Here is a 20,199-nt window from a genome sequence, read left to right as displayed (position 1 = left end):
TTTTCTTCTTTTTTTCTTTTTTCTTTTTTCTTTTACCATAGATGGAATTATGCGGTTGCTTTGTCAAGTCCCCACCATTAAAGATTGTTATCTCCACCATCACCAGGAATGCTTATACATGTTTGAGAGTTTGTGGGTATGTTTTTCTTACAGAATCATAAGACAGTACCGGTTTCATCCCATTATCCAGGTTGCTGCTGTAACTTGCGTGGTCCTCTCAACCTTTAGGCTTGTGTGTTTGATTTTATCATCTTCTATATATTACCAACTTGTGCCCTGTTTATTTTCCTGCGTATTCCCTGTTTTCTTGTGTTTTCCTGTACCCATATAAGAACTTTTCTTTACGACCTTAATTGCATTCGTTTATTTATGTTGATGGTCTGAACTTTGTTCAACTCTTGCCAAACAATTCCCTAGTCCTAACGTCCATGACTACGTTCCTATCCACATTTGGGCCTTTTGCCATAAGTTCCATATTCGAGTCAAAGAGCATTGAGGACACATCTTTGACTTCAAATTCTATCCAGTTTGATTGCAAGTTGATCAGAAAAGTCAAGATTTGATGCCATTATTTACCATTTTCTCATTACTTCATTTTATGCTTAATGTGCTTGAGATTATTGTTCCTGAGCTCAATTTGTGTTCGTTCTTAACTCGTTTTTATACTCGTCCACCTTTTTCAGCGGTGGCTCCCATGTTCATCTAAGGTTCAATTAACTTGGGATTCTTCTGCTCTTTTTACTACCAGAGGAAGCTGATATCACCTCAACACTGAATGTTCCTCCCTTTTTCTTTTGTGCAACTCAAATCACAGTATTGTCTACTTCTTAAAAAAAAAATCGCAGTATTGTCAAGTTTCTCTTCTCCAATCTTTCTGATGAAATTGCCTGGCTAGTTCAATTTCATCTCCTTTTCAAGCTTAGTTTGTGATTTTTTATTGTCAGCTTCCACATCTGTATCAATACATCTAATAAGTAGAAAATAAATACAGCTTCGTTAGTGCCAATATTTGTGCTATATCAGTTTCATTTACCCCCTTGAAATTAGTATGTTATAGTTCCTTTAGAGTTCAAACTTCATGCGTTTCTTTGATCTCAAAAGATTTTGTCCGCATCATACACGAGAGCACATCATTCTATTTCTATTGGACGGGTTTGATGATGATCTTGAGCCCATAAAGCGTTACAGGCTTGACTTGATCAATTCAGTTAATAAATAGATATGGAGACGAATTGACCAAATCAATGCCTACTGGACCTTATTTTGTTTCATCATTCTAGAGGCTCGAACCAAAGGACAAAAAATATTACAAGTACTTCCTCCTTGTCCTCAATCCAGAAGCCCAAAATTGACGGAGACCCTTGAGATATGAATAAATATTAATCTTTTGACATAGTCACGTATTTAGCTCTCCTGTCCCCATCTTCAAACAAACCGAACCGAACACAGGCCTTTTCCTGTGCTTCAAAAAGACAAGCATAATACTCCCTTATTATTATTATTATTATTATTATTATTATTATTTTGTGGGTGGGTTTTAAATATTTAATATCATATTAAATTCATTACATTTTTATTTCAATGGTAAAAATGAAATTTACAAAGTACATAAATATTAAATATATGTAATATTTAAAATTTAATGTATTAAATAATAAAAATATCTAATATTAAATCATTAGAATATTTGATGTCAAATGTTTGATATAAAAATTTTCTAATATATTTTATTTTACATATTTAAATATACAAGTTTGTTTTTCCATGGTTGAATACTAGTTATTTTCTCTCATGCTCTTGAGCACTTGTTATTTTCATTTATGTGCTTGCACTAGTTATTTTTCTGTTATGTGGCACTGTCTAAGCTATTTAAATGGATTGCAGGATGTATTTAGTTTTGTTGTTGCTGGTTAGTTAATCGAAGTGAGTGTGATTTTCCAAATTAATGTTTATTTTTTAGATAATTATTATTTAACATAATAATTTATTTAAAACTCTTAGTTCAAATAATCCACCAATGTAACATTTAGTCTTAGAATTCATTCCTTACTCTATGAATCCAAAGCAAAAGTGCAAGAATTCAAACCAGAAGTTAAAGAATGTTACTCTAAAAAAAAAATCAAAATTCAATCTAAGAATTCGAGGCTCTAACCATAAACTCCGAGTCCAGGTCCCAATTTAAGAATGTCGGATTTATAGACAATTGTCTAAATCCAAATCAACAATCCGAAATGATATTGGCCCCTTAATGGTGTATTTAGCTAAAACCTTGCTGAAATGAAAAAGAAAAACAAATCACACTCTGAACTACAGCTGTTATCATATATTTCTGTATATAGCTTGGGACTTATGCTAAGTACTACTGATAATTCCAAACCCTCAGATCTTGAGTGCCAACTCTTCTTGTTTTATATGTCATGGAATATTCAATGCACAGTGAATAATCTATATGAACATCTCATCTTATACCTTACATCAGATAACCAATAAAAAGTTACAAGACAAGTATTGATGAATTTAAACAGAAGAATTTCAATAGAGTTGTCATCTTCCGAAAGAAAATTTCTTCTCTTGTATTTGGGAGAACGACCCGAGGGAACACTTTATACTTAAAAAAAAAAAATCATGCATAGATGAAGGTTCAAGGATATGACGATCTTTACATGTTTCTCACAAATATCTTCACATGATAGTACTTTTGTATAAACTGGGAGTTCATATTATTGCGTACTGTGGGTGGCTTTAATTGTTATGAGCGTTTCTAACCATGCATGTTAGTATTTCGTTTCAATAAAACAAGGGAAAATATTTCAAGGTCCTTGCCCACAGGATTAGTTGCACACGAAAGGATAATCTATTCTTGAATCAATAAAATCAAGCGAGATTTTGTTTTAGTGACCAAGAGGGATTTGAATTGTCTTCCTAATAGTTAGTTTATCGAGAGCGAGTTCTTAGGTCTATGATAGGAGAAAGCATCTAGTGCACCCGGTCTAGGGTATTAATGGGTGAACCAAATGTATATAAATTATTGGATCAATGCACAAAATTCAAACTCCAACGATCTAAATACTTATATTCTCGATTCACCGTTACTCTCTCTTACAGCAGATTAAATTATGAAACAAAACTAATGGTTGATGACGGTTTAACCTACATACTGGTCTCTTATATAGGGAAAAATGTTCTTAAGATGACATCTTAGATCCAATCTAAGGAGGGACCTCCAAAACTACGTTATATGTAATCAATTTATTCTTTTACTAGTATAGTGCACGTGCTTTGCACAAGAGCATCCCAGCTTTATTTTATGATTTTTAGGTTTTTTGTTGGCTACAAAAAATAAAATGACTTATATAGCAATATAAATTCTAAAAAATTACAATTTTATTTAAATGAATAAATTGTAAAACTGTATATAAATAACTGTATGATCAATTATAGTTTGGATAATTATTATAATTTATTCATAATTTATTAAAATAATTATAATAGATTAAATAGTTTTTTATCTAATAAATAAATAATATTATACTTGGCATAATTATAATACTATTAGTAACTATATTTTAATTTAATAATTAGTTTATTATACTATAAGTAAATAATTTTCTAAATTATATATTATTAAATTACAGTGTAATTTATTAATTTAAAAATACTATTAAAATTATTATAGTATTAATACTATTATCATTACAATAAATGTAAATTGTTTTTTATACTATTATCATATTTTTCAAAGGCTAATAAGATATAAGGTAACATGTAGTCCTCCATAAGAGGTGAAACCCAAAGTTATAGGTATGAGCCTAATAATTTTTTGTTATTTTTGATTTTTATAGAATTTTAAATTTTATTTTATGTGAAGATAAATTAGGGATAAATTTCAAAATTTCTATTAAATAACATAATTAAATAATAAAATAATAGTGTGATAAAAGGTTTTGAAAAAGTGAGGAAATGTATAATTAATAAGAGGTTATATATAATTAGTGAATAGTTAATTACATTTAATGATATATTTGAGAATTATCAAACTTAAAGGGGTAAAAATGAAAATCAAAAGTTTTGATATGGCAATCCTATTTTATATGTAATATAGATTTGTAAAAAATTTAGAGTGTTTATTATAAATTTCATAAATTTTTAGGAGTTGTTTGTGTTATTTGTAGGTTTTTAGTGTGTTTATAGGTTTAAAATTTTCAAGGCATTTTTTACAAATTTTAAATTTATAAGAATGTTTTTGCAATTTTTTTAACTTACGAGATACTTTATCTAAAGTCAAAAAAAATTCAATTTCTAGCTAACATATGTTTTCAGATTTCTCACTAAATTAAAATAAGTAAAATTTATAATTTTTAAGATATTTTAATAAAATTTTGAATTTGTAGGGGTGTTTTTTGTAATTTAAAAAACTTGGAGGATTGGTGCGGCATAAACATATACCAAAAAGTTGCAAGTGCACAACTAATCAAGTTATAGTATAAAAAGTTATCGATCCCACAAGGAAGGTGTTTTGTAGGAGAAAATTAAAGTCGGTTCTTATGTTGTGTGCGTGAAAATTAGGAGTGATGAGTGAATGTGATTATAGAGAGATCGAGAGAATGAAAATAATGTTTAAATAGGCGCAAAATGTAAGTGAGAGTGGGTGTGACAATGAATAAATGATTTTCACAATGAGAGATGAATAAAATCAAGAATCAAAATAGAAAATCTAGAATGAAAATAAAATTTAAGAAAGTAAAGATGACGGATTCATTTAAAGATATGTGTAATCTAGAATTGAATCCACTTCTTAGAAAATGGTGATTCTCTAGAGGGTTCTAGCCTAAAGAAGAATAAAAAAAAAAGAACAAAAAAAGAAAACTAAACTCAAGAGAGTTCTAGCCTCAAGGTGAATAGTGCAAGAAATTAAAATCTAACTACAAAATAAATTACAAAATCTAAACTATAAAATAAATTACAAGAATTAAATACAAGAAAATAAATCTACTCTATAAACATAAAATAAATCTAATCTATACGCATGAAATAAATCTAAGGCAAGAAGGTTTTAGCCTCTTGGCTATTTAAATAAGAAAATAAAATCTAACTACAAGCATGGAAATAGATCTAAACTAATAAGCAATAAAAGAGAAAAAAAAGAAAAAAAAAAGAAAAACAAACCTCCAAATTAATCTTCATCATCCAACAAAGAGAAGAAAAATTTAAAGTGGTGAAAAAAATTATTTTATTAATTGTAATAAAAAGTTACAAATTTAGAAGGTCTTCTCAATTAAGAGTAACCCTCCTCTCCAAATAGAGATATAAAATTTTTCACACCTCTAACCCCTCACTCTCTACCCCTATTTATAGTAAACATCAGTGAATAAGAGCCATTGGATTGAAATCTTATCCAAAAACAATAAATTTTATCTTTTGGATTGTAACTGCCTGGCCGATGGTATCGATGTCAGCATCGATAGGCGTATCGATGCCGGCATCGATACGGGCATCGATGCCTCCATCGATGCTGGCATGATGTGAGGTCCTCTGCAATGTAATGTTCGCAGCTCCTCTTGTATTTGGGCTTGGGCTTTTGGATTTTGGTATTTTTTTCTTCTTGCCTTTGGCTTTGGCATTTTTCTTTTCTTTTTAGCTTTGGGCTTTTGGCCAATTTGGCATTTCTTCTTTTTGGATTTGGTATTTCTTCATTAAATCAAGGGGCCTTTGTTGAGAGATGAGATTTTTGGGATTTATTCTTCATTAACCTGCATTTAAAGATAAAAATAATTATTAGTAGTATATTTATTCATATAAAATAGATAATAAGGGTATAAAATTATAATAAAATGCGATTATTAAATACCCACACACCTAAACATTTGCTAGTCCTCTAGCAAGGAAATAAAAAGAAAATTCTAACTTACTTTTGCAGGAATCGCGATTGTATTTAGCGCATACAACAAGTCTTTAAACCCCTAGGTTATCCTAGTAGACGAGTTATAGTCTCGTAAGGGTTTGTAGTGAATATACCCACAAAATTCGGTCAACTTGCCAAATTAAAAAAAATTAGTAAATAACTAAATTCACTTGATAACTTTAGACAATCTAATTGAAGCCAATTATCACTTAAGAAAACGTTTTTATATATAACTCCAATGTATATTTTTAAGAAAATCTTCTCATTATAGCAATACAAAATCAAGCCAAACTTAGAAATTTAATTTAAAAGTTTTGAAAAGAACATGCTAACTCTTTGTTTTAAATAATTTTCAAGTTGCTTGATCTAAAATATTTTCCAAGACCATATATACAAATATAACTATATATATAAAATATTTATTAGTATTTTATTATTTATTTATTTTTTATTTTATTTATTTATTTATTTTTAACTCTTTTTTCCTTGGCGATTTTTTTTTATTTTAACAGGCTTTCTAAGTGACCATTTAACGAGTTTTGGATCAATGGATCCTAACCCAATTGGGCTTAGGTTATTAAGTATGAAAATACTCATTAGGCTTAATTACTCGGCCAGCTTAGGCTTTATAAGATAGAATCACATTGAATTCAAGAGTTTTTTTCTTTCTTTTGGTGCCCATTTTTCGCACTCTTCTTTTGTAATGTTATTATTATTATATTTTTTCAATATGTATATGTATATATATTCTAAAAAATATGTAAATCAAGATACTTTGAAAAATTATTTTTAACTCTAAGCTAAGCATGCATAAATTCTATTATTTTAAATAAAAATCTAAGTTAATGCTTAAGTAAAGTATACTACTTTGAAAATTATTTCTTAAGAAATTTATTTAGAGTTATCATACAAGGTGAACTTGAGTAAATAACAAACTAGGGATTAGAAAAGTTTAAAAATTATCAAATAAATTAATTATTACATAACTCTATCAATTTGGCAAGTAACAATATTTTTATAATTTTTTTAAGGAAAATGAAAAAATACAACTAAAAAGGTAAAATAAAGAGAAAAAAATAACTAATTCTCACCCCCACGCCTAAATTTTACATTATCCTCAATGCAAACTCTATGATGCACAAAGTAAAGCAGATAAGAAGTGAAGTACTTACATTTGGTTAGCTGATAAAAATCTACAATTAACTTCGGTCTGAGGAGGATGGAAAAAAATTATTTTTCTTTTTCTTTTTATTATTCTGAAATAGAACAAAACAAACAATATAGAATGAAGGGTTTAACATGAAGAGCTCGTTTCTTTTTATTATTCTGAAATAGAACAAAACAAACAATATAGAATGAAGGGTTTAACATGAAGAGCTCGTATTCTACATTGAATCCTACCTTACTGTTAACAAACAATATAGAATGAAGGGTTTAACATGAAGAGCTCGTATTCTACATTGAATCCTACCTTACTGTTAAAAATTCTTTCTCGGATTTTAAACAAATTCAGAATGATATAATCAACATTGTGAAATTCCAAGCATTTCGGGGTGTTCAATAATTCTTACAACAAAGTAAGGTATGTATTATTGGTGTCATGCATTTTGCATTTCTTAATGAACTTAGACTCTTGTACTATGAATTTTTGTTTTCTAACAACCAATTCTTTTATAGCATTTTCCTCAACCCCAAGATTCATGGTTGAGTTCTAAAAATTTGGTTGTTGATTATTCTCCAAGACTCTAAGTTCATTAAGAAAGAGTTCTTCAAAATTTAATTCAAGGCAGCAAGTATTTAACACAGTTTCATCATTCTCAATGACCTGATCTGCTTCTTTTAAAAACTCCAACTCTTCATTAAAAATTTCCTCAAAACTCAAATCAGACTCTTCTTCTTCTTCTTCTTCTTCTTTTGATCTGTCCTGAATGTAATTTATTTCTAGAGGCTGATTATTTGGTTGGTCATCTGGATTGAAAATGTTGAGATCAGCAATCAAATTCCCAAAGGACAGCTTCATTTGACCAGTTCTACAGTTGATGAGAGCATTAGAAGTGGCTAAGAATGATTGTCCTAAGATAACAGGTATCTGTCCTTTGGGATTGGAAACATGCTGTATTTCCAAGACTATGAAATCTACTGGAAAAATGAAATCCCAACCTTAATCAGAACATCCTCTAACTCACCCATAGGGATCTTGACAAATCTATCAGCCAACTACAAAGTGTAGCGGGTTGGGTTCAGTACACCTAGACCTAATTGCTGGTAGACTGAATATGAAAGCAAATTGACATTAGCCCCTGAGTCTAAAAGCGCCTTATCAATGTGAGTATTACCAATGATACATAAAATGATAGGAGAACCTGGATCCTTACATTTCAAAGGTATGAGATTTGAGAGCATATCACTGATATTGGCGGCTAAAAAGACTTTCTTTGAAATATTTATTCTCCTCTTCTTAATGCATAATTCTTTTAAAAATTTGGCATAAGATGGAATTTATTCAATTATATCTAAGAGAGGAATATTGACCTTAACCTTCTTGAATATTTCTAGGATATTCTCCTCTTGAGGGGAGTGTTTCCTTGGCCTGAGTCTATCTGGAAAAGGAGCAACTGGTCTAAACCTATCAAAAGAAGGTTCAGGTTCGGGTTTAGGTTCTTGGTCATCTGAGGGGGGTGATTGTTGAATAGATTCAATAGAAGGAGAAGGAGAAGGAGAAGGAATTTGTACTAGATCAAGACTTGACTTGGATGAGTTCTTACTTGATTATCAACCTGTCTACCTGACCGAAGTGAATGAATTGCATTCACTTGAGCTTCATGGGATGAACTGCATCCTGTGTCCTTAGGGTTGATCACAGGTTGACTCGAAAATTTTTCTTTCTCTCTTTCACTCACGACACTAGCTAGTTGACCAAGTTGGGATTCTAATCTAGCTATAGCTTGAGTGTTGGAGTTGAGCATTTGTCCGGTTGATTGCATAAAGAAATTCAGAATGCTGGACGTTTGAGTCAACATATTCGTGGTTTGAGTGGAGGCCTTAATTATGGTTTCCAAACCCTTTTCTAAGATATTGAGGCGTTTAACCTGATGTGGATTATGAGGAGTCTGAAGTACAGCTTGATAAAGAGGAGACTGGTTTTGATATGTGAGATTGGGTTGTTAAAATTGTGGATGAGAATTGAAAAGAACTGTGTTCCCTCTAGTAAAATGTTGGTTTGAAGTTGGATTGAAATTTTGATTCCCTTGGAGACTTCCTTGATTCCATACGAAATTAGGATGATTTCTCCAACCTGGATTGTAGGTTGGAGAAAATGGATCATTCATTGGACGTTGGAATATAACATTCATCTGTTCTAATAAATGGGTGTTTCCTAGGAGAGGGCATTCCTCTAAAATGTGGGCAGGAGACTGACAGTTATCACAATTTGGGGCAAAAACTTGATTATTTTGAGCTAAAACTCGTTTCTTAATTTCTAAGGCTTCTAACCTTCGCAGAATTGTCGCCATCTTTGCTTCGGAGGCAATGTTCAACTCTAAGGAAAGGCCACTAGATTTAGGTTGGGAAACTGACGAAACCCTGTCATCACAATGTTCCCATCGCATGGTTTTCTCAGAAAGACTCTCTAAAAACTCCTAAGCTTCATCAGCGTTTTTCCTCATGAAATCCCCGTGACACATTGACTCTAAGGAAGTTTTAGAAGAATAATCTAATCCTTCATAAATTATTTAGCACAATCGCCATTTTTTCTAAACCGTGATGAGGATATTGGATGAGAAGATATTTAAATCCGTCAAAATACTTCCAAAAAGGTTCTCCTGAGATAATTTTAAAATTCATGATGCTATTTCTTAGCTTTACCATTTTATGGATCGGAAAAAATTTCTTAAGAAAAACGATGATAAATTCCCCCCAAGTTGTGATGGAATTTATGGGTTAGCTGTATAGCCATTTTTTGCTTTGTCTTTGAGGGCAAAAGGAATAAATCTGAGTTTGACTGCATCTTCAATTAATTCTTTCATTTTAATCATCATACATACTTCCTTAAATTCTGAGATAAAAATATATGCATCTTCAGTTTCATTCTCTAGAAATTTTGGAAGCATGTTGATATAGTGCGGTCGAAGCTCAAAGTTAGTTCCATTTGCCTCGAGGAGCCTAATGCAAGAGGGGATTGCATTCCTAATGGGATAGCACATATCTTGAAGAATGAGTGGATTAGGATACGTCATTTCTATGATTGGTTCAAAGCGAATTAATTGATGTTTATTATCCCTAATCCACATTTGCATACACCAAAAACAATTTTTTAAGGAGAAAAAAATTAGTTTTTTATGAGAAGAAAAAGAAAAATCCTAACTAAAACAAATAAAAAGCAATCACTTTTTAATCACTCTAACTCTAGGGTTTAGCCTAACTCAACTAGACTAGCTCCTAACCAAAAACTCCTAAAGTGAAAAGATTAAATTTTTACCCGAGTAGTCAGTCAGGTAAGGATAGTACTAGAGGGTGATCAGAGATCAATTAAGTACCTCGTTTCTTACGGAGCGCTTTACTTAAGTACCTCGTTTCTTACGGAGCGCTTTACGCAACCCCTAAACCTTACCTTAGACACCAACTAATCTAAAAAAACTTAAACCGGTTCACTTAAGGATTCTTTGTCCCTTATTGAGCTCGAATCCTTCGGGCCAACGTCTAATGAGTTTTATTAGGCTTGGGTGGTGTAGTGAGGAATTAGTGATTTTTGGGCTAAGAAAAGGGTGATGAAATCCCTCACCTTATCTTGATTATGGGGTTTTATCCTTAAAAATATTTTGAAGTGTGTGCCAAATCAAGATGCTCAAATCACTTTGGTGAATTCCTACTAACTATATGCAATGCAACCCTATGAATTAAAAGCAACTAAAAAGGATGGTAAAAATAAATTTTTTTTAATTAGGGTTAACAATCAAACAAATGAGAATGGGGAAATTTGTCTGAATTTATTATCTTGTTAGTAAATGTCAAAGTGGAGGGTGGATTTTATTATGACCGACAAAAATAATTTTTTTTATAAGTTCTAATTGTCTCTAATTGTGAAGAAGTAGCTAAAGGGTGGAGTTGAAAATTCTAGAAAGAAAAGTTACCCAAAAGCAAATATTTAAATTCTAGATCTCTAATCCGCGATCTTCAAGCTCCAAGCGGTTCCTTCACAAAAAACACACAAGTTAAAGAATCAAATTAAATAAAATCCTACTTAAGCACCCTCCCCGACAATGGTGCCAAAAACTTGGTGCAACATAAACATATACTAAAAAGTTACAAGTGCGCAACTAATCAAGTTATAGTATAAAAAGTTATCGATCCTACGAGGAAGGTGTTTTGTAGAAGAAAATTAAAGTCGGTTCTTAGGTTGTGTGCGTGACATTTAGGAGTAATGAGTGAATGTAATTATGGAGAGATGGAGTGAATGAAAATAGTGTGTAAATAGGTGCAAAATGTAAGTGAGAATGAGTGTGACAATGAATGAATGATTTTCATAAGGAGAGATGAATAAAATCAAGAATAAAAAAGGAAAATCAAGAATGAAAATAAAATTCAAAAAAGTAAAGATGGCGGATTCTATTAAAGATATGAGTAATCTAGAATTGAATCAACTTCTTAGAAAATGGTGATTCCCTAGAGGGTTCTAGCCTAAAGACGAATCAAAGAAAATAAAAACGAACAAAAAGAAAAACTAAACCCAAGAGGGTTCTAGCCTCAAGGTGAATAGTGCAAGAAATTAAAATCTAACTACAAAATAAATTATAAAATTTAAACTACAAAATAAATTGCAAGAAAATAAATCCACTCTATAAACATAAAATAAATCTAATCTATAAGCATGAAATAAATCTAAGGCAAGAGAGTTTTAGCCTCTTGGATATTTAAACAAGAAAATAAAATCTAACTACAAGCATGGAAATAAATCTAAACTAATAAGCAATAAAAGAGAAATAAAAGAGAAAATAAGAAAAAACAAACCTCCAAATTAATCTTCATCTCCATCTTCATCATCCAACAAAGAGAAGAAAAATTTAAAGTGATGAAAAAAATTATTTTATTAATTGTAACAAAAAGTTATAAATTTGGAAGGTCTTCTCAATTAAGAGTAACATTCCTCTCCAAATAGAGATACAAAATTTTTCACACCTCTAACCCCTCATTCTCTACCCCTATTTATAGTAAACATCAGTGAATGAGAGCCATTGGATTGAAATCTTATCCAAAAACAATAAATTTCAGCCTTTAGATTGTAACTGCCTGGCCGATGGTATCGATGCTAGAATCGATAGGCGTATCGATGCTGACATCGATACGGGCATCGATGCTGGCATCGATGTGAGGTCCTCTCCAATATGATGTTCGCAGCTCCTATTGTATTTGGGCTTGAGATTTTGGACTTTGGCATTTTTTTCTTCTTGGTTTTGGCTTTGACATTTTTTTTTCTTTTTAGCTTTGGGCTTTTTGACAATGACATTTCTTCTTTTTAGCTTTGGCATTTCTTCATTAAATCAAGAGGTCTTTGTTGAGAGATGGAATTTTTGGGATTTATTCTTTATTAACCTGCATTTAAAGATAAAAATAATTATTAGTGGTATATTTATTCATATAAAATAGATAATAAGAGTATAAAATTGTAATAAAATGTGATTATCAATGATTTTTTATACAAAGTCAAAAAACTTTTAGGTGCTGGCTAGCATATATATATTTTGGGTTTCTCTGTGAACTGAAATAATAAAGGATTTGAATTATATCAAACGTATCTCCTTTATTCAATAACATGCTAAGTCTAATTATGAATATGATAAATTATTTAATTACCAGCTCAAAGAACATAGTATAATTAGAACATATTAGGATAACAATGTAATATTTAAAAAATTATGGGTAATATTGGTCATGAAAAGATTTTCTTGAACTCGTACTTTTAAAGAGAGTATGATATTTAACCATAATTTTCCTTCTTCTCACTTTCTTCACTCTCTCCAACTCTTTGACTAGGCCTCCCTCCATCCTATAAACCAGCCATCCTCCACCCACTCCTCAACCGTTGTCTCTCTCTCTCTCTCTCTCTCTCTCTCTCTCTCTCTCTCTCTCTCTCTCTCTCTCTCTCTCTCTCTCTCCTGAACACCCTCCTCTATCTCCTCAATATTGCCTTACGTCATCATCATCCTCATCTCTCTCTTCTTCTCTCTCTCTCCTCCCCTCTCCCTCTCTCTCTCCCCTTCCCTTTTGATATTGGCGATATCATTAGTGGCATCATAGGGGAGAACCTGGCCTCGTCGATGGAAGTCAAGGAGGAAGAAGGTGGCAGAAATTTGACGCTGCCAGAGAGAGAAGGAGGGGGGGGGAGAGAGAGAGAGAGAGAGAGAGAGAGAGCTCAGATGAGCTGTGTGAGGGTGGTTGTGATCGTCGGTATAGGTGATGATAAGGACTTGTGAGTTTACGTTGCTCTTTTCTTCTTGTTCTCTTGCTGGGTAACTCTTGCATGTGCTGCATCTGTAATAATTACCCCTATTTTTTGGCATAAAAAACTTAAAAATAAAATAAAGTAATTTCTTACTTGGAAAAATTATGACCATGCCCCAAGTTAAGAATCTTAATGCGACTCACCCTCCTTTATTTTTGGCTGTGTTTTGGCCCATTGACCAAACTAATCATGTGAAAAACCCCTTATTAACCCATACTTGCCTCATATCTCTCAAATAACCTTTCTTTTTTTCCTCTACTTCTCTCCTCTCTCTCTCTCCCCCCTCTCCCTCTCCTTCTCCTCTCTTCTCTGTTCAACCTCCCTCCACCCTTCTTTTTCATTCAAACTTCGTCTTCCTACCTCCCTCCTCCTCTGTCTTCTATTCATCCTCCTTCCCTTATCTTTCCTCCATCGAACTTCCTTTGATTCTCCTCCAGCTCAAATTTATCCTTGTTGTCAGAGGATGAGTTGAGCTTACTAGTCATCTTCATTGATGTTGAATAGGGGTTTGAGGGAGGTATATGTCGACATGGTCTAAATTTTAAAACCCGTTGACCATGCGAACTTCAACGTTGTTGAGACTTTAGAGATGAATTATCAATCTCTAAGTGTGATTCCCTTGGTCCTTGAGTGATTAGATCACTCCACAAATGAGAATAAGAGTCGATGAACTCTTGAATAATATTGAGAAAAACTCAAGCTTGTTGGTGCGCCACACAAGCTAGAGGCGCAATGAGAGGAGAGAGCTTTGCCACTTGAGAAAAGGAGCAGAAGTTGGAGCAAAAAGAGGAGGCATTTGACTACGGTGTGTGTGTGTGTGGGGGGGGGGGGCTACTATTTATAGGCAAATGAGGCTTTCAGTCTTGCGCCCCTTCTGACAATTTCCCAGATGTTCTCTACCGGGGAAACTTCCTTTTTTGGCATATTAGTGGGACACAATGTTAGAATGATAGCTTTTCAGTCTGGAGCGCGTTGAATAAGATAAAAGTTGGTGATATTTCAAGAAACTTTATTGTTTGTGCACCTGAAGGAGTGGGACGCACATGAGTAGCGCACAATTATTGTGACACTTTTTGCTCATGTAGTCAGTTGAAAAGTATGAACCATTCAACAAGATCAGTTAAACATAGGCACAGACTCCCAAAGACTCTTGAGTCATTTGCATGATACCACATGAACCTAACGAAGCTAAAAAACTTGACTAAAAGAAAAAGAATCTTTTTACTCTAAGCTAAACATGCTCCAAAGTCAGCTAAAACAAGTTCCCTAAGAGTGGAAGTAACTTCGTGGAACACAACCCTGTGCAAGCTTAAACTCTACATAGGCCAAACTCGACGTGACCATGGAAGATGCTCTCTAAATAGTACAACTCTCTTTGAAAATAATCATGAACCAACCCCGCGAAGCTCAGACTCCACGAGTCGTATGAAGGACACAGCTTCACTGACCTGATTTGACTCATATCAATGATCTAATCACACAGTCCCCCTATTTAATGCATTGACAAGACGAAATCGACAATACACATGATTCAAGGTGCATAGTTTCAATACAATGCACCATCAACCTAGCATAACTACTCGAATCGCCCACGTTGAGTTTGGTGGTCGCAATGCATTTAATTGATATGACTAGAACAATGATTACCACGACACCCCCGGCTAAGGGGAGATGGGTGGCCATGCGCGTTAAAAGCAAAATGAATGAAAGAAGGCATTCATAATGATGAATAGGCTCTACGGAGTTTTATGTCTGCAATGCTTTTAATGCAATTCGGCGAAGTGATAGATGTGATAGCCGACAACATGGTTTTCGCACGGACACTACTTACCTGTACACAACTCACTCCGCATGTAGTTCAACAATAAATCCTCTAAATACCACACTTCATTAAATTTTCAAGGAGACTCATTCAAATCAGTTAATGTGTATTTACCCCTCTCCAACTATTCTTCAACTACCCGAGGTCCTAACCACATGGAGAAGACATTTTCTTCACAAACTTGATTAATCCCTAACCCTTAACTTCTAAATTTTGATCTTGTATCGGCATAGCTACATAACAATTGATCTTTGATCATACTTGGCATTCTTCTCACTTGTTCAATGAGACAAACCCTCCATACCAAGTTCATTCTTTATTTCAAGAAGCTTCATTCCTAGAGATCGACTACTTTAATTACATTTACTATATAAAGAATGATGCTATTGTATTTATATGGTCAACGGAGCCAATGCTTATTCTCTTCCGACACAACTTCTCAAAATATAAGATTGTAATGAAATACATTGTAATATTTATTTTTCCAAGAGATTAATAAAAGAGAAAAAACTATTCTATTGTCTCAAATATTTGTAAATCTTTTGACCTAAAAAACATAGCAACTCAGTTAAGGAGTGACGTCTCCTCTAATGAGAAAGTCATGTCGCAGAAAGATAACATAGCACCTAGGTCAGCTGTCAAGACCATCACAATGAAGATTGACTACGTCTCATAGGAAGTCTATCTCAAGAGCGCTCAAGAAAGCCCCAAATGAACAATTGGCTACTAGAAACTCAACCCTATGTTAAAGCCCAGTTGTTGGTCGAGAATCCGACTACTACTAAAGCTATCCAAGTTTTGACAAATTTCAAGTGTAAATCTTCCTGTAGAATAGATGGCCCAACCCCAACATATGATGTGACCAAGCATGGCAATCTGTGCGTTGTTCTATTCAAATGCTCGGAACAAAGGTGGATGCCGATCAACACAAACTATCCTGCGGACGCCCAGCTCAGTGAGGACATGTCAGCGGATCCCGTGGAGTTTCAAACTAGTCTACAAGTAGACACCACTCAGATTGCCACCAAACTCAGCATGACAGGAGATTCAAATTTCTGCATGGCTGTGCAATTTTCACCAATAGCAACTCCTGTGGTTAAAAATGAAGAATGACATTTTGTAACTTTAAGATGTGTGTATAGAAGGGTCCATAAGAGAGTTAGAATGAGAGAAAAACTTAAGATGACCCCGATTCCATGTGGAATCAAGATTCACGCACGATTAGGATCAGCAACAGGAAGACCGTCAGCCTCGCAAGGGGTTCTTAGTCTAGAATCAGTCATCGCTCTTCAGGACTACCTACTGAAAGTACCCTAGGGGGCATGGTGAATTGGGTGATTGCTAATTTAATCCGATATTAATGCCAAATTTAAAACTTATTAACTAATATATCCTAATGATGTAATATACAATGAAATATGCAAGGATGTACAATTAAACAATGGGCGAAATAACATGAACACAAGAACAAGAGAGATAGTGCATAAATGACAAACGCAAATACAAAGCAAATGATCACGGAGTTCGGTCGACCCACGACCTATGTCTCCGCTCCTCACCCTCGAGGAGAATCTCTACTATCTTAAAAATAATACACAATCGGTTTTCAACGCTCGCTAACAACGTTTACAATCTAACATAATTGTTAATACACAATACACTCATCTAGTGTTGGCCGATCTCGTGTCACATTCCTCAAGTGCTCAGAATTACTATCTCTCCCTAGGATTTATAATCGACGCCGTTTCTCTTGGAATTGACCCCGTCTCTCACCAACAACTCCTCTAAGTGTCATTATGATTACAATGTGTTCTCTCAACAATTAAGCTCAAGTAAATGATTTGTTCTCTAAACAAATATGAGAATGAAATTTAAGCTCACTCAATGATACAACCCTACAACCTAAATGTATACAATATGAAATACTAAAACCTCACAGGGTGTGTGTGTAAACAATGAGAATATCAAAAATTAAACTTAACTTAATCTAGAAAAAAAATATATGATAGTCAAAATGAGAATAAGCTAGATTAAAGAGTTAGAAAAACTTCTCTAAAATGGTACAAAGAGATGTAGATGAGAATTGAGGTTGAACTTCTCAAAACCGAAATTAAAAGCTTCTTCTCTTTGTGAAAACTTCTTCACATAAATAAATCAAACTTTTGATCTTTTAAACATAAAAATAAACTGCCCAAAATACTTGTAAAAACCTTCTAAAAACCTTAAAAAGAACCAAGGCAAGAGGGGTATATATAACCACAAAATCTCATCTGTCAAAAAATTAGCCGTTGGCTAGAAAATGCTGATTAGTCGACCGGTGACGTCATCAGTCGACCAATAAGGTGACTGTTGGGCTGAGTTGGTAGATTCTAAAATTTTGCGTAGCTGACTTTCTAAAATCAATTACAAATAACAAATCAGCTTTAAAACTCATAAAATTTCTAGGAAAGTTTCTACACATGTAAATAAACAGGTTATAAAAACAATTTCTGAAATATCACTTCAGATTTGTGAGAATTCATTATTTTAAAACAGATATTCTAGATTCTGAAAATTGTTAAATACTTGATTTTGTAAAATCAATTTAACATAGTAAATCAACTCCAAAAATAATAAAATTTTGAAAAATATTTATAAACATGTAATAGAATATGTTACAAAAAAGAATTTCTCAAATTTCATTTCCCATTTGTGAAAGCTCATTTATTTTGTAAACTGTTCAATAATATAAAATCGTCAAACACTTGGTTTTTGATGAAAACACGTTATTTTCTCAAAACAAAGTATAATTCGATAAATATGAAGCTCATGTACATTTATACAAATATATGTATTTGTTTCATATTTATATGACTAAAACTCATCTTTCTAAATAATCGTATGGATAAAATATCTTTTTACAAAGTGAAACAGCCAATGAAAGCCATAAAATGAAACAACGTGTATGTGTGAAATTTGAGCTTTAAGCATGACACGCAAAGTAAACACCTAAACCTAAAAACACTATACTAAGAAATGATCTTCAATATAGTTCGTCTTGGTTGCGAATGAAGCGATGTTTTGACCTTGACTTGAATTACGACAACTTCATTCCGATATCCTCCAACCTCCTTTGAGTATCACCGTGAATGTGCAAATCCATCCAACCTCCAGCAGTATGTGATTGTGTAGGCACAAGTCCAACTAACCTTCGACTGAGGATATTTGTATAGATTACCTAACAAAATAAATACAAACATTCGACACACAATGTTAAAAATTGTTTGTTAATCATAAAAACTAGATTAGACAATAGGCTCATAAACATAAAACCTAACAATCTCCATATTTTTGATGATGACAAATAATCTACAAAATAGTACATAAAACATGCATGTTACCAAATGAATATATAATTTATAACTTATACATGAAAATGAAATACTCACAATATACTTATTTCTCCCTCATTGTCAACATCAAAATGAGGAAAATAATAATAGAAAGAAAGCGGTAAGCCCTCCTACCTATAAGCACGGTGAGTATAAATATAAAAAGAGATAGGGAATGCTCCCCCTATCAAAAAGCCACATAACATATATCAACAAAAATGATATAGCAAATAAAGAACTTAAGATAATATATGCTTTAAGGAAATCTTACACAGACGAGGCATAATGTGAGCAAATAGATAAAAATATTAATCGTAACTCACATTTAAAGAAACAAAAGAACACATATATATCATTAAAAAAATGTGTCTCACTACATAAATATAAATAAAAAAAATATATATCATGAAATCAAATGAAAGGAAATCATGAAAAGATATGTTCAAATGAAAGCAAATAATGAAATCATGAAAGCAAAAAATTATAAATCATGAAGGGATATTTTCAAACAAATCATAAAAATCATGAAAAAACAAACAAACATGAATCATGATTAAGAATATTAAAAAGCACAATAATATAAAACATACTTGATTCATAAAACATTTAAAAAAAACTTGCAAACTTTGTTTTAAACTTTTCTTGACTTTTTTTAGCAAATAAAACCTGAGGGCTATTTATAGATTTATAAAACAATAGCCCAAAAACCAATAAAAACAAAAAACTAGACAAAAATCCCTTAAAATTAGAAAAAACTAAAAATAGCCGTTACAGTGCCATCGGTCGACTGATGTACTATTTAGTCAATTGATGAGCTGATCGTTGGCTATCGCTCAAAGCTCATCGGTCGACTAATGTAACCATTGGTCGACTGATGGGCTACTTCGGTTGACTGATGAGAGTCAGTCGACTGAGCAAAAACTTTTGGTAATTACGGAGCAGTTTATCGATTGACTGATGGATAGGTTCGGTCGTCTGATAAACGTGCACAACCATAAAATGCACAGTAAAATTGAGTTTCAAAGTGCTTTTAAAAATAACAAATAAATTCCAAAAAGTATGAAACTTTGAGAAATGATTATTATGATGAAAACAAACATGTTAAAAAGGATAATTTTCAAACATCATTTCCCATTTGTGAAAACTTATCATTTTGCAAAATCTCAAAAATACGAGTTCGTTTAAAACACTTGATTTTAACCAAAATTTGGAAACATTTTTAATGGATTAATAGAATTTGAAAACAATATAAATAGTATTGTTTAGTTTATAATCTAAAGACACAAAATATGAAACAATACACGTACAAAACAAAAATTATCTTTTAGAAACATAAAAATAAAAAGGAAAAAATTATTCTTTGAAATTAAACATGTTTTGGTACCCAAACACTCTTGGTACTGAAGAGTTTAGAGACATGACTCCTATAAATATATCTCAATGCCCTTGGGTTCTGACCCATTTACGCGCATTTAGTGCACATGATCGGTCATAACAATAATTGTGGAAATGATCCTTTCTATTGCAATAAGTGCAATAAAAAGGATGTATTTGTTTATTTTGACCATATGAATGTGCATGAGAAACATTTGCAAACAAAGGTGAT

The sequence above is a fragment of the Asparagus officinalis genome, chromosome 1, assembly GCF_001876935.1.
Source record: "Asparagus officinalis chromosome 1, Aspof.V1, whole genome shotgun sequence".
NCBI lineage: Eukaryota > Viridiplantae > Streptophyta > Magnoliopsida > Asparagales > Asparagaceae > Asparagus > Asparagus officinalis.
This window is presented reverse-complemented; position numbering follows the sequence as displayed.